The following is a 16,355-nucleotide window of genomic DNA, read 5'->3' on the forward strand; positions in this document are numbered from 1 at the left end:
CTGAGTGGCTGAGTTTTGACGCAAACCGCGTATCGTTTGACCGACTCTTCTCGATCGCTGATGCGCGATGTCGAAGCACCGTCAAGGTCAAGACCCCCTTACGTTCATAGTGGAGAGCATCCCGGTGATTGAAGGCCTCGTAACAGTACCCACGCCCGACAAACAACGAACGCCTTGATGAAGATTAGGTATTGCCGATACTTGGTGTACATCAGAAGAACAAAGAGCGGTTTCCCCTTTGTACATTACTGGTATTGACACCTGTACTCACGTGCGCGCAAGCAAGCACTCGCGAGCACGTTTACCAGTCCAGCCGTACACACGCGCACCCACGCATACATAGTAATAATATGCAGAGTTGTAGATGACACACAACCTATAAATTATGCATCGTGGATGGGTAATAATAATTGCACGCGGATTATCCAAACACCAGTACCGACTTCTGTGTAGTTTATTATTTTTCACCAAAGATATGGGGACCTATACATTTTTTAATTGGGGATCACGAAACGGCTGTAGCAATTGTTAAATTAACTGACACTGAAGTTTTATACACAAGGAAAAACTTATTAGTAACCTATATTTATCTTGTAGGCATCCTACTACCCTTTTCTTCCATCTCTACTACATTGTTCTAATATGTTTCATGATGCAATAAGTCATATCATATCATAAATGATAATCTGATATGACATACTTGCGTTATTATACTGTAATAAAATTTATTTTACGTTATTTTTTTCCGTATCATCTTGCGATCGGTGTCCTTTTTTAGTTTTGGCTGGTTCAGTCAGAAGAACCTGTGCATTCACAGGGGAATAGTTTTGGGGGTGGTTCCTCGTTCGTGTGGATTATGATGTGTTGCCGATTAAACCTCTCTTCAGAATCTTCCGATTCTCTTACTGCCACTGACTGTTGGTGACCATTACTATTAGACTCTGTTCTGTGTCTCCGTAAGGCATGTTGTACCGCTCGAACGTTTCTTCCCGAGCCCGACTGTCGTTGACCTTTTTATCATTATCATTATCATTATCAGTATCACTATCATTATTATCATTAGACGCGTGCGTCAACCTGTCCGGTGAGAGTAGCCGCATTACGTCATTGTCACGGACCCGTCCGCGTTTTGGCCTCGGTGATTAATAGCCGTCTCCATGATCGCGTTATTCTGTTCGTTTCTTGGAATGTGCCTCGAACGCTCAGTGCCCCAGCGCACGGTAGATATGCGATGATTATTTCAGTCAGTGGACAGAAAAGGACAAAATGTTTTCGATGACGCATAAATCACCCCCCCCCCCCAAAAAAAAAAAAAAAAAAAAAAAAAAAAAACACCCAAGTTTTTTCCTGTTTTTTTTTTTCTCAAAATGTAATTATAGTAGACACCAAGTAAAGATAGATAGCGCAGTCGAGTAGGGACGGCAACCTGGGATCAAGCAGCCTTCATTTGATCAAATCCTTTCCCTGGTGGGAAAAAGGGATCAATTCGTAGATGACATTTCAAACCAGTGGCTATACGGCGTCAGTGCCTATTCCTTTCCCGACTTTTCTGTGTGTAATTATGGTGTCCTTTTCGTACGGAATATAGGCGAAGGAAGTATTTATCCTTCAGAAAGTAAGGAAAGGAAATGATAAGAAATTTGTCCGTTATTGTGTGATTTAGTTGACCGTGCTTTGGAGGGACCTTCAATAGAGAACTGTTACCCTTGAAAGATGAACTAAACCAAAACATGTAGAAGAGTTGTGTAATATCATATATAATTATTTCAATTTGTGTGATCTATTTGTTAATTTGATCCATAAAAAACTGTAAGCTAAACAAGTGAGGAGAATGTTCTTACGCTCATATACAAATATACTCTCGTAGAAAAAAAACAACAAACGAGATGGGAGGGCTTGGGTTTGTAGAACTTGGGTGAGTTAATGATTGTGATGTTTTATAGCAATATTCCTATATAGTGGACAAATTCAAAACGCCCCCTGAATTGCTGAATCAAAGTTTTATCGTGATCAAGAAACAAACCAGCAAGCATTTTCTTTTTTTTTTCCATAACATTGGACAGGCTACGTAAACGTGACGGATGGACTCCTTTCCTCATTACGTGACAACCATGATGTAATTATTATATTCATTTCTATCCACATATTTCATTTCCCTTCGCGCCAGACTTAAACGAAACGAATGGACGCCAGCGTGGTTTACGAGCCAAATCACGGCCGGTATAACTCTATTACAGAAACGTATGGGAGAAATTAAATGGTGGGGAAAACATGTTTATATTTCATTTATTTACGTGGCTAAATATCCCTCTCTCGTTATGTACAAGGCATTCTATTCGAGGGATGGGAGTAAGTCACCATTTGCGTATTTTTTTTTTTCACTGACCCCACAAGAAGAGAAGAAAGAGATACTGAAAGGGGGACGAGTGTAGGTGGACATAAAGAAAGATGAAGAGAGAACAGAGGGAAAGGATGGGAGAACATCATAGTGAGATTTTTTTCCTTTTTATTTTACCTGTATCAGAAGAATGGTCATAACCAGCACGTCATTTGTAACACGATTAAAGCGTTGCCATGGCAATAGCAAATCAACGTGGAATCTTACTATCTCCTCGCCGAAGCCACTTTTCACAAAGGCTCGTCGGGAATTTCGTTTTCCCAGCGTCAGGTTTGGCGTCAGGTCTGAGTATAACAAAAGCATTCAAACCATCGTTTGAACCATCGATTGAACCGGCAAGGAATTCACTATCTTTATTTAAAGAAATGTCGTCTTTATCTCTCTCCCTCCTCATCGTACGTCCTTTATACACGCACTCACAACTCAAAGTAATGATGTGATTATGGTGATTTGATTGCGACTGCAATGATCAATTTGTAGTGGATATTGAAAGCAATGTTCAACATTTCAGGGTTTTTTTAGAATATAGAATATTGTGGACTCAAGATGTGCGATGACGTTGAAAAAAAAAGAAAGAAACTCCTTTGCAACTACATAAGTTTGAAATATTTTTGTTGCCACTTTCTAATCATGAACGTAGTCACCATTATACCCGTCATGCTATAACGTGACTAGCAAATATTATTGTGTCGTGAAAACTGAAGAAAATCAGATATCGCATTATTTCCCTATTTCTATATTCTGGTTTTGATGATACTCTTATGTATTTGTTTGACTTCCCCTTTTCATCGTATACAAGTAGAATTAATTTTCGATGAATATTTCATGTTGCTCAGCATTTCGTGCTTTATTGATACTATAGATTTATTGCATTTCGTGTAGTTGAAGAGTTCTGTCGTCTGTGTACACATGATTATATAAAAAAAAAATACAAAATTTAGCCAGATTCTGTTCGTGTACAGTTTGAGTAAAACTAACAATTCTTTCTTGTCTTCTTGATTGAGACTCTTCGTATTTATCAATACTTTACCTTTAAAATTAGGCTGCGATACCTTTCCTTGCGGATTATCGAACGGTTTGCGGCTCGGGTTTGATCGCGGGTCGTTCTTTGTTTCGGAAATCCCCGCTTTCTCCTTTTTTTTTCTCGGATTCCCGCAGAAAATAATGTGAACACGACTACTGTTATTTTATTATCATATTCGCTCCGTTTACGTTTCCCTCGCTGCAAAGATGATGTCGCGTCTGTGGAGTAGAAGTACACGAGTCCTGGCGGGAAACACAGCACTTGCCTCGGCTTGTTTAAGTGGATCACAAATCGTACAAATCTAATTCCCCTCAGAAATTCTCAAACCCCCTGTATTTCCTTTTTTGCTGTTCTCTTTCAAACCCGCGCCGTCATCTCGGTGCTTTCTTATCCTCTGCAGCGAATTTGAATTTCTGAGCAAATACTTCGAATCCCATTAATTTAAGGGACGCAGTGATCGCCGTGTGCGCATTGCACTTTCTTCGCCGGGGTCACAGTGTGTTTATCTTTATGCCCTGATATGATGCAAATCTGACGGACGAAAATTTGCCTAATTCCTTTCCCCCTATTTTGGGGCGAATTTACTTTAATTGGATGCCGTGATTTGGTGTTGTCGCCATACTTGCATAGCGCTGATTCATCATGGGGCGCCGTGGGGTGGGGTGAGGGAGGGGGGGGGGGGGGAGGAGCTGATGAGGGGAAAACGAACAAAGAATGTGCGAGAGGGGTCAGATCCTCGTCGGTTCAAATTTTGACGAAAACGAAAGTTGCATTGATTTGATTTAGATCACTTTGGCTGGAGTGACTTCAACAAAACAAACAAACAAACAAACAATTCAAAGCCCTTCTGGAACAATGTAAACTAATGTTTGAAGAAAATAGACATCGCCATAAAATGACAGGGATCAATGAAAGATCACAGCAATTGGGCGCAAAGTTCGTTTGTGAATATTTCCTACCTGATTAATTGTCATTACACTGCAAAAACAATGGTGTTAAATCCAACACCATGGGTGTTGATTTTAACACTTTCCCGGTATCTATATCGGAAAACACCGGTTGGTGTTATTTAACACCAAGTTCTGGAATTAAACAATTCAATCCTACTCTTGGTGTTGCAATTCAATTCTGTTTTTGGTGTTAAAAAAAGAGTCCAACACCAATCTTTGGTGTTGCAATTTAATTCTGTTTTTGGTGTTAAAAAAAAATCCAACACCAATGTTTGGTGTTGCAATTTAATTCTGTTTTTGGTGTAAAAAACAAGATTCCAACACCAATATTTGGTGTTGCAATTCAATTCTATTTGTGGTATTAAAAAGAAAAAGATTCCAACACCAATCTTTGGTGTTGCAATTCAATTCTATTTTTGGTGTTAAAAAGAAAAAAAAAAGAAAGATTCCAACACCAATCTTTGGTGTTGCAATTCAATTCTATTTTCGGTGATAAAATTTAACACAATTATTTTAACAACAGTGATATGCAGAATTCAACCCCAAATTGTTGTTAAAACAAAAACCAACGATTTAGCACCAACAATTCAATCCAACTCACTCTATCAATGCATTAGAATCTAACACAGAAATTCATTACACATTACACATAGAGAAGGGAAAAGGAACAAACCAAATTATCTTGACAAACAAAACTTGGTTCTTGTTTATTCAAGAAACTGGAAAAAGGAATTATCATGATGAACAATACACAACTTACACCTAAAGAATACAACTTGTATTCTACATCTGGATCAAGAGAAGAAAATGTTAAAATGTACAAAGTTTTGCCCAATTTGGGAGCCACCCTGTATACTAAAGTAGTTAAAGGCAAAAAATATGCATGTGGGTATTTCTATTTATATGGGTACCAAAGTATGACCTCAAATTGGTTAATACGTAATGAAACTAAGCTGTTTTGTACTGTGTTATACCTAAGATAAAAGCCAATAATCATTACACTCACAAACACTCGCATATTTCTTTGGTAACATGTTCATTCACAATTAGCCCCTAAATGTTTCATGTGTAACATGAACATGACATCACATGATATCACACAATTACTCCTGGTACCCATATGAAAAGAAATACCCATGTAGGTACTTGGTTGTCTTGAGTCTCTTTCTCATTTTTTTTTCCTCAACCAAGTTAACAAAAAGCTATTTGTACATCAAAACATGCATTTTCCTTTCTCTTTTTCCTCCAGGAAATAAGCAACAACAAATCAATCTGTGCATTTCCAAATCCTTGGCTTTCATGCACATGCATCATAAATTTGCTTTTCCCGAAAGAAAAAAAGATGGAAAATATTACATATATTACATTACAAAAATATTATAAAATTTTTCAGTGCACACTTCGTCAGGATGTTCAAAAGGAAAAATGTACCAAAAATTAGCATTCTTTAAGATTAAATTAATGATCGGCGGCCAAGATCTGGGGGGGGGGGGGGGCTACAGATAAATATAGCCCGGGCTACATAGGGTTAACAAGAGTCCACAATATCTTATTGATTGAAGTTATTTTGAACATTTTGTTACCATTTACCAAAACCATACATAACATCGGCTCTACAGGTCTAAATTACTTGAAAAGAACATGCCTTGGTGCCACGTACTTCCTCGAGTCTGTGTTTGACAAATTTGTCATTCAAGTTAACAAAAAGCTATTTGTACATCAAAACATGCATTTTCCTTTCTCTTTTTCCTCCAGGAAATAAGCAACAACAAATCAATCTGTGCATTTCCAAATCCTTGGCTTTCATGCACATGCATCATAAATTTGCTTTTCCTGAAAGAAAAAAAGATGGAAAATATTACATATATTACATTACAAAAATATTATAAAATTTTTCAGTGCACACTTGGTCAGGATGTTCAAAAGGAAAAATGTACCAAAAATTAGTACTCTTTAAGATTAAATTAATGATCGGCGGCCAAGATCGGGGGGGGGGGGGGGGGGGGGGGGGGGGGCTACAGATAAATATAGCCCGGGCTACATAGGGTTAACAAGAGTCCACAATATCTTATTGATTGAAGTTATTTTTGAACATTTTGTTACCATTTACAAAAACCATACATAACATCGGCTCTACAGGTCTAAATTACTTGAAAAGAACATGCCTTGGTGCCACGTACTTCCTCGAGTCTGTGTTTGACAAATTTGTCATTCAAGTTAACAAAAAGCTATTTGTACATCAAAACATGCATTTTCCTTTCTCTTTTTCCTCCAGGAAATAAGCAACAACAAATCAATCTGTGCATTTCCAAATCCTTGGCTTTCATGCACATGCATCATAAATTTGCTTTTCCCGAAAGAAAAAAAGATGGAAAATATTACATATATTACATTACAAAAATATTATAAACTTTTTCAGTGCACACTTGGTCAGATGTTCAAAAGGAAAAATGTACCAAAAATTAGCATTCTTTAAGATTGAATTAATGATCGGCGGCCAAGATCTGGGGGGGGGGGGGGGCTACAGATAAATATAGCCCGGGCTACATAGGGTTAACAAGAGTCCACAATATCTTATTGATTGAAGTTATTTTGAACATTTTGTTACCATTTACCAAAACCATACATAACATCGGCTCTACAGGTCTAAATTACTTGAAAAGAACATGCCTTGGTGCCACGTACTTCCTCGAGTCTGTGTTTGACAAATTTGTCATTAAATCTAGTGGTTTGTAGTCAACAAGTTCCTTTTGATTCTTGACAACATGACCACGTGGAAAACTTATTTCTACTGTAAAGGCATGATAGTGTTAATTATAATGCAATGTATCTAGCAAGAGAAGTACAAAAAAAAATGTCATTGTTGTGTACAATGATATGCTCTATTTGACCAAACAGTGGAAGCTCGACATCATGGCAGACCAAAAGAGACAACTGATAATGTGTACCATACACTTTAACCCAATTGGCATCAAAGACTTCAGAAGAGAGTTCCTCTACTTGGAGTTTCTCTTGCACAGTCTGTCTAATATTTTCATCTAAATCTGACAATAAAAGTGAAGTACCTGGCCCAACCTCGAGACACTCCAAAGGATGGTTTGACTGAAGATGGAACGTTAGTGCTGTCTGATGTTTCTTTGCAAGTGATTTACATATGTTTTTGTAATTACGTACAGATTCTGCAACACGGCCAAAATAGTGATGTTTCGCTTCGTACCGCATACACCATACATGTACGAGTGGCCTAACTTCTCTCAAACATGTAGCATAATGCACCATGAAATGATGCTTTGGCAACAACCTATTGGCAGGAAATGTTTTTTGAAAGTGTGTGTGATGTTCTTCAGTGAGAACAGACAACTGGGCTATCAAGCCTGCTGTTAATTGGGGAGCAAAAATAATATCCATACAATCTAGTAATCTTAGCAGCAGTTCCCAGTAGACGTTTCCTTCTTCAATGTCATGAGCTATGATGAATGGAAGATTTCTTATCAAGCACCAAGCCTGCATTGCCTTTTGACCCACATCATTGCCAGCTGTTCTCAGTTTAATGTAGGATGGTTTGTTCTTGTTATCTGTACGGTTTAAGCAATGGCTGGCAACTCTCTGATTCAGTTCATCATGGGTCAAGAGTGGTGGTTGCCTTTCATAGATGAAATATTCTAGTACAAGTTTCAGCTCATACTGAACTATGCCTTCCAACAGATCATGCATTATATCAAGTGAAAAATTTGTCAAGATATGAAAGTAAATACAATCATTCAATACAGTTTTTTGTTTAACTCCAAACACATGTGACAGTGTAGTTTGAGCTTCAGCTTCTTGTAAATGTTGCTCATAAGTCTGCCTGGTGCGCATTTCCATTAACACCTCTTTTAATGTGTTCTGCGCCTCTTCCTTGCTTGTCACACACAATCGACAGTAATAATTAGCAGAAAAGCTCTGTACAAAACCAAACAGGGCATTTGCACCTAGATTATCAGCACTAATTTGAGTAATGGTTCCCCTCTTCACAATGCCATTAGGAAGAGTAATGCCAACTGTTGACAGAATGTTAATGTCTTTCACAATATGCTTGAGAATAGCATTAAATCCATATTTTTTGGCATCTTCAGCATACCACAGAGCTACAAGATTGATATTGGAAAGAATAGAATTATACTTTGGTGGCAGATTTTTCAAAATGAAATAAAAGGCACCTAACTTGTGAATTTTTGTTTTTGAACCGATGGGGTTTACAGTTTCAAAGTCATCATAAAAACAGTGAATTTGTAGGGCATTTTCATCTTCATGGAAAAGAGGGATTTTCTCAAATTGTGCACCATCACAGTAATCTCTCATTACACCATCAGTGCTCCTATGGTCATGAGTAGCAAAATGCAATATATCTTCATTGCTCAAAAGTTGCTTTAAAGATTCTAAAATGGGTATATAAACAAAGGTATCTTCAATAGCAATCTGTTCATACTGCTTACTTCTTTTATTTAGACGACTTTCATACCGGATGCCTAACTTTATTTCTTGTGGTTCAACAAGTCCAAGTGTTGCACAATATTTCATCCGCTTATATTCTGAGTTCAAATTTTCAAATGGCTTTTCAAGCATAGCAAAATGCGTCTGTATTTCTCTATAAGCTTCGGACTCAATGGGCAGTTTATGTTTCAAGAAAGTAGCCTTAACTGCCGCTGCTGCACTTTTTACTACATCACCTACAATCAAACTGGTTGATTCCACGATGTCATTTACAACTTTTCCAGAGTTTGCACTGTTTGCTGAAAATTTTGAAATTACTTTTGCACACTGCCTATTCAAATCTTCAGCGGATAAAATGTCATCTTCTGCATTTATATCCTGATCTTGATCACTGTCGTCATTATCATTACTGTTTCCTGCAAAGCTCTCTTCGAATGATTCACCAGCTTTCTCATTTTCAGTAAACTGTTCTTGATTATCTGGCAAACCAGATTTAAGGTGAGTCTGCAAATGCCCTCGAAATCCACGAAAAGAATAAAATGTTCTTGCACAAGCTCCCTGTCCACAGATTAACACCTCTTTTCCTCCTTCACTTAGTCCATGACTTAATCTTAAATGTTGCACCAACTTTGGTATTGCAAAATTTCTCTTGCATTTGAAGCAAATCATGGTGTGAATAATTTGGATCTTAGTTCACGCACTCTCGGTGATTCGCGGGAAACTCCAACATCAATCTCGAAAACAGCTGTCTGGATGAAGGTCCAGAACTGATGAAGAGACTGGCAGTAATGCAAGCCAAAGACAAAGTGCGTCTTGAAGAGTTCATCTACTGCTCCTTCCACCGTACGGGCACCACATGGAATGGCCTTGTGATCGACAATGAGCAAGTACCGGGTAACTGCTGATACAGGCCTTAGAATTTCCAATTCCAAGAAGGAACGGTTGGCTCTGGGTCTGTTTGGTGCCATCCAGAAAATCTTGAATGCTCCCTCCACTCTGTGTTTGAAACAAATTACATGTACTAGTAAACGATGAAACTAGCAGTTACCCTTTTCCCACTTGTTAATTCTATCAAAACTCTATCTTTATCATCACTGTTACCATCATCATACATACATACATATATAGTGGGGGGATCTGGATGTTTTGTGGAAAATGTCTGCAATGTGCAAAGTAGCACAACGTTTTCTGACTTTTTTCTCAATTTAAGAGGCCTGATTAGACTAAAGGCCACCGCATTCGATATGACTTTCTGTCACACAACTCAGCGACTTAAGCGATCTGAAATAAAACAGAATATACGCACTGTTTATTTCATAATGATAGTCGGCAAGTTGTGCGACCAAAGATTTGTATGATATGCAGTGGCCTTCAGGCTGCATGTTGCAGACTATCAAGGCTTGGCTGCAAGTGATGCTCCATCATAACTCTTGAGCAAATAGGAAAAGTGCATAAATCACAGGGCTTGTGCATGATGGTGACATCCATGTGCAGCGTAGTCTCCCCTATAACTTGTATCTCGCTCAATTCACTTTATGGTTAATGAACTGAACAGAGATATACACTGTAGCTACATTCTTCAACCAGGACTTTGCACAGAAAATTTTATAAACGTATAGAGGTAGGCTGTAGAGGCCTGGTAAAAAATGCAAGTATTTTCAAAGCAGGTTTTAAGTATCTGATTGAGAAGAGTCTTTCTAATATGGTTGAGTCATTTCAACTCACACAAAAGGAGACACTGTGAAAATAAGGATTTTAAAATTTCCTTCACAATTATTTTCTTGCTGCAAATTTGTAATCAATTTCCAATATCGAGGCAAAAAGTACTGACCTTTTGTTTGTTGATATAACTCTACATTTAGGGCTGTGAAAATGTCACGCTGAAACATATTCCTAGTAGGATTGAAGTATGGCAACCCTGTTTGCAGTAGGTCCATCTCGTTCTAGCGCATTGTCACTCCTAATAATCTTAGGATAGGTTCAGTTTTTGAACAGGCCCAAAGTTCTTGAGCACCCTCTTAGTCCAAGCCAGTCTAAGCACATTCATGAAATTCTTAGATAGACCATTGCTACATCTACTCCCTGTGTACACACATTTAGTCAGTTTTGGCAACATTTTCTAGAATGCAGTGAGAACATGCAAGGTGTGACGAGGGTACTAATAACATTATTTATTTATAGTCCACTTTTATACTGAAAAGCTACATACCTTCTGAAACTGAATAATCCTTGAGATTGCTGAGGAAATGGATACTTTTGCTGAGGCAGCTTTAGACCTCCCTTGGCTTGCAGGAGGCAACAGGCGCAAGAGGAGGAGGATGGCAGATGTACCAGAATTCCATCCTGTATTTCAAAATGCAAAATAATAAAATCAAGCAGGCTTTCTAGTAGATCATGGTGAAAAAGTGGGAGAAAAAAAATAGGAGCTAAATTTCAGTAAAAGTAGGAGAAAAGTAGGACATGCACTTTTTTGTGAGTTTTCGATCAATACTCACCTTGTGCTGAAGAGTCAAACTCACTTGTGAACACCTGAAATGATTACTCACTGAGTTACTACAGTTGCATGTAAAATCATTTACCCCCCCCCCCCCCCCCCCATTTGGACACTCTGGCAAAACAATTAGTAACAATACACATGCAGATTATTCCTAAATCTTACAAGTGCATGGTGAGCAGATACTTTATTACAATCACATGTATCAGATTAGTAGTCATTGATTGTCTATAATTAAAAACCTTGATCATTCATGCATGAAGAGATGGTCCAGTGAGTAATTTGTGGTCATTTTCGGAACTTGCTGTGATCACTGAAATGTAACTTGTAATGCTCTGAATGATCACAGCTTAATTGTTCCCTTTTTGTAAAAGATTAAAATATTTTTTTTCCTTTAATAAATATACAATTCTTGTACTTCCATGGGCTCTGTTCATTTTGACATGAATTAAACTTTGAGTTATCAATCTCATTGGTAATTTCTGTACAAACTCATTGAAGGCAACTTTTACTCAACATTCATTTAAAGGGGAGTTTCAGTAGTTGTCTAGAGGGCGCTATAGCAATATAATTATTTTGAGATTTGAATGGGAAAACTCTTAGGAAAACTGACACAGAATAATCCAAGGAGGGGGCACAACAGGAGTTGTCATAAACAACTTTCATTCTTTACTTATAAAGGTATCTACACACAAAACAACTTGACTGATCTTCTTGTGGATCTGGAGAAGAAGATGTTTGAAATTTTGAGAATTTTGCACCCTGGGGGCCCTCCCCCTGGGCCCCCATGGGGCTACAGTTATCATTTGAACAACTCTACCCAACAGAATGATTCTCTGCAAGTTTGACTAAAAGCCGACCATTCGTTCTGCAGAAGAAGATGAAAATATAAAAGTTTACAGATGACGCACACCGCACAACGGACAAGGGACGGCAGACAAAAACGGATGGCAACAGCTCACTTGAACCTTCGGCTAAGGTGAGCTAAAAATGATGCACATGGCCTCGCATCATTTGATCTTTTGACCCCTAGATGACCTTTCACCTCATCATCCTCATCAACTCACATCTGGTAATACCCAAGGATTATTTGTTCCAAGTTTGAACAAAATTGATGCAGAAATAGAGAAATGAGAGCAAGTTCAACAAAAGCCTTTAACATTTTTCTAACACAGCAACAGGAAAAGTGATTACTATGTCAATCTCTGCCAGAACTTTGTTCAGGTGAGACAAAAAGGAGGGGGGGGGGGGGGGGCACTGAGTGAGGGAGTGAAGGGACAAAGCAGGGGGAGTGTGTGGGAAGGGGTTCTGCCATCAGAATAGCAGAAATCAAGCCAAGTGTATAATAATATGGACGACGTCCAAAGCAGTCGTCCAATGTCGAGTAATTGAAAACCGTGCCAATATGGACAGTATTCAAAATGTTGTCTACAAATAATCAAGGGCAAAGGTCAAAGGTCAAGGTCAAAGCTTGAGGTCACAGATCATTGCCACGTCCATAGGTATACATATACCAAGTTTGAAGTTGTTTCTCCAAACCTTTCTTGAGATATTACGTGAAAGAGCCATTTTCATGTTTAATCAAGGTCAAAGGTCAAGGTCAAAGGTTGAGGTCAAAGATCATTGTCACCTCCATAGGTATACATATACCAAGTTTGAAGTTGTTTGCCCAAACCGTTCTTAAAATATTGCGAGAAAGATCTATTTTCATTTGTTTTATATAACCCATGTGACATTGAATTACCTTTGATCTTTGCCTTTAAGCTCAACCTCAACACAAAAATGAGCTTAATATCAGGAAAGTCCTAAAGGATACCGATACCAAATATGAACTTGTTTGGTTAACTCGGAGCCAAGATATAGATCGATGAAAAAGTGGATACCAAATTGTTGACAGACAGACGGAGAGACAGACGGACAAATATGACGGCATAAGGTCTTTCCTTTGGACGACTTAAAAATGTTAAAAGTTAAAGTTAGATGGGTAAAATGCAGGGGAAGGTTTGGAAGGGACTGCCCCATCTAAGGGTAGGGAAAATTTAGCAATTGGCATCTTAGAAATAAACTTTTTCTGATGCACATTTAAGTGAGTACAATATACTTTCAGAGTATTGGAAATTGTTTTTTGTTAAAAAAATCCTATGGAGTGAAATAACTAGATGAGGGGATGATCCGGGAGGGAGTTCCCTCTCAGGGTGGGGAAAATTTTGTATGGCTACTCGAAAATAAGCTTCCTGGCCCACATTTGTGTTGTGTTTATGTGGGAGTGTGATTATGCTCCATGAAAAATTGACCATCACTAGAATGTTTAATGATAAGGTTGGTTTAATTTTAACTTCTGATGACACTTCAGACTCTTTATGAAATTAGAGGGTGCATTCCAGGGAATGTGCAAAAATACCTTCTTTGTTCTGGTCAGAACTGTCAAAAGATGACAGGAGCTCCATGACTGTCAAGTTTCCATTCTGCTTCAGAAGTTGTCGAGCAAGTGCCACAACCCTGGGCTTCAATTCAGGCCACTTGGTCAGGAAACGTGAGTGATTCTCAGGAAACATCTTTCGAAAATCTTCTTCAATCTGCCGGAATATATTTTAAGGAAAAGGGGAGAGGGAGAGAGGAAAAAAAAAATCAACAGCTATCCATAATTTCACAGCAGGAATATTCAAGTCCAGGCCTGATTCTGATTTTAGGGCAAGTAAGACACTGCAGTCTAAAAAGCAGACTCCATTGTTACAACACAACTTTCTATTCTAGAAAAGGCATAACATTTTTTAAGACCACCTCGTTTGGAAAGAGGTACCATCACAACAGGAGAATCACAGTCCATGTACTTGCCCACGTACCTGCCAGTCTTGAGGAAATTTATGAAATTTCTGTACACATAAAGTTTAATTCGACACAGAGAGTGTAGCTGTTATTGTAATGCCCCAAATCATAGTCACTCTTGCATTACAAAACTTGACAAAGTTGCACATTTCATTTATTTTACGACATTGATAAGTTTGGGAATTCAAGTTGATTTGGCAAATTTAGTATTCCATCTTGATTACATAGGGCAGAAGTATCTTATTTAAACAGGTTTCTGCTATATGTTACTGTACAGTATATACATTACATGCTAAACCTATGCAAAAGCCATTGGCATTGTATTAAGATGCCCACTCACTAACCAAGCTTACATTGTCCATTGTATTGAGAAGTGCCATGCACAAAGAAGTGTTCACACTTTATTCATTAGGTCAAGTCTAGCCAGAGTTACAATCAAGGTGCTACAAAGGAGTTCATTAGCTTTTAAGTACCTTGTTTAGTGTTTACTTCAACCTAATTGCTGGGCAATGTAAAAGTGGAGCAGTCCAGCTGAGCTGTGTTTTATATGAACAATAATGATTATGATAGTAATGTCTTAATTCTTTGAATGCCTATGTTTTATCAATGGCTTATAAATAAAATATTTTGTGTGCTAGCCATGTTAGATTGCCCATGGGCCCGATAGTGTTAAAAGACAGGTAAAATATTTTGAAATACATACCAAACCAGGAACAGTTTCAAAACAAGGAAACTGTTCCAAGATGTCTGATGCAGTGCGTCCCTCCTTGACCATATGTTGTCTGACAGGGAAAGTAGACTGCATCTTTTCTACAACCAGGCTAGAATCACGTGCTAATGTCGGGCAGTGTTGTAGCCAGTTGAGGTCCTCATCATAGCTGCAGCCTGCAGCAGGTTGTTGGGTACCTTCTCGGACCTTCCCCGGACCACCATCTGTCCTTGACGGCTTGGGTATGGATGCTTTCTCATCTGTTGTGCGGTTCACATTCTTTATTCTAGCAGCCAGGAACCCTGTATTACTTCGTGCATCAAAAAAAGCTTCCTAGAGTGAAAGGAAAAGTACAACATTCATTGAAAAGTAGATATATTTTGAGATGAATACCCTCATCTTACTTAGAATTCAGAAAGAAAAATAGTCTGTTAATCCTTTTACGTGAATGTTTCTGAAGTTTTATTAATTCACTGGCGCTTAGAACTTTTTCAGTGAACTACAAGTGTAGGGAACATGTGCATCAAAATTCAAGTGTTAACCCTAAAATAGCAGTTCTTTATTAAGACCCATATCCAGAGCTGCCAACTAATATTCCTCAATTACATCATTAGGGAGCTCCAAATTAATTAATTTGGAGAATTCTGTAATCCATCATTTTAACCCCACACCCTGCCCTTTGGAGATCCCTTGATTAGCATGATGTCACTATCCCGATGAACATAACATTACAATCAACACACGCAATTCAAAAGGCACTGTCACTGAGTATCACTATCACTCGAGTACGTAGGCCAGTAAAGACTCCCCTCCCGGCCGGTCTGGCAATGCCTTGCACGTTACGAAGCAAGCGTAGTCGATGAGTGCATGTACTCTGTGCATGCTGGACGTACGTGTGTGTGAGTGAGCCGAGAGTGAACAAAGGAAACAGAGAGAAGTTCGGGAATCGTGAGAACAGCAATTATAGATCAGACGAACATTGCTGTGATCAGGCAGCTCACCAAATGAGCTCGCTAATCACGGGACGGTCCCGGGGCCAGGACAGTACACACATACTATTGCAAAAGCGACAGCGTTGCACCCACTACAAGCGGAGCACATCGGGAGAGCACACCGATTATCCAAGAAGATAATGTAATTTCTGTAGACCTGGACTAGACTACAGAGTCTAGATCTAACGTAAAGTATAGACACCTACCACAAATAGAGAAATAGTTATCATCTAAAAACTACAGTAACACTAGACTCTATGGCTATAGATCTAGAGTCTATATGCATTGTATCACATAACATACCAGTAGATAAGGTTTCAATTGTAGTTTTGTACATTTGCACATGATATGAACTCCTCTTGCCAAACAAAATTCGCTTATAAAGAAGTATTTTGCGTGGTCCCCAGGCTCAAGGCTTCAAGTTCAAGAAGGCTTGGTCCAAGCCCAAGGCTCGTTGTAGCAGTTAGACTCTAAATTTAATGGGATGAT

The 16,355-nt window shown here is 38.5% G+C and overlaps 1 pseudogene; it reads right to left on the reverse strand.

Moving 5' to 3' along the window:
- Positions 1 to 8,996: 8,996 nt before the first annotated feature.
- LOC139728370 (uncharacterized) lies at positions 8,997 to 15,756 on the reverse strand (annotated as a pseudogene).
- Positions 15,757 to 16,355: the final 599 nt, after the last annotated feature.

Source organism: Diadema antillarum, unplaced genomic scaffold (genome assembly GCF_040938485.1).
Source record: "Diadema antillarum isolate AM-2024a unplaced genomic scaffold, OU_Dant_1.0 seq00000175_RagTag, whole genome shotgun sequence".
NCBI classification, from domain to species: Eukaryota; Metazoa; Echinodermata; class Echinoidea; order Diadematoida; family Diadematidae; genus Diadema; species Diadema antillarum.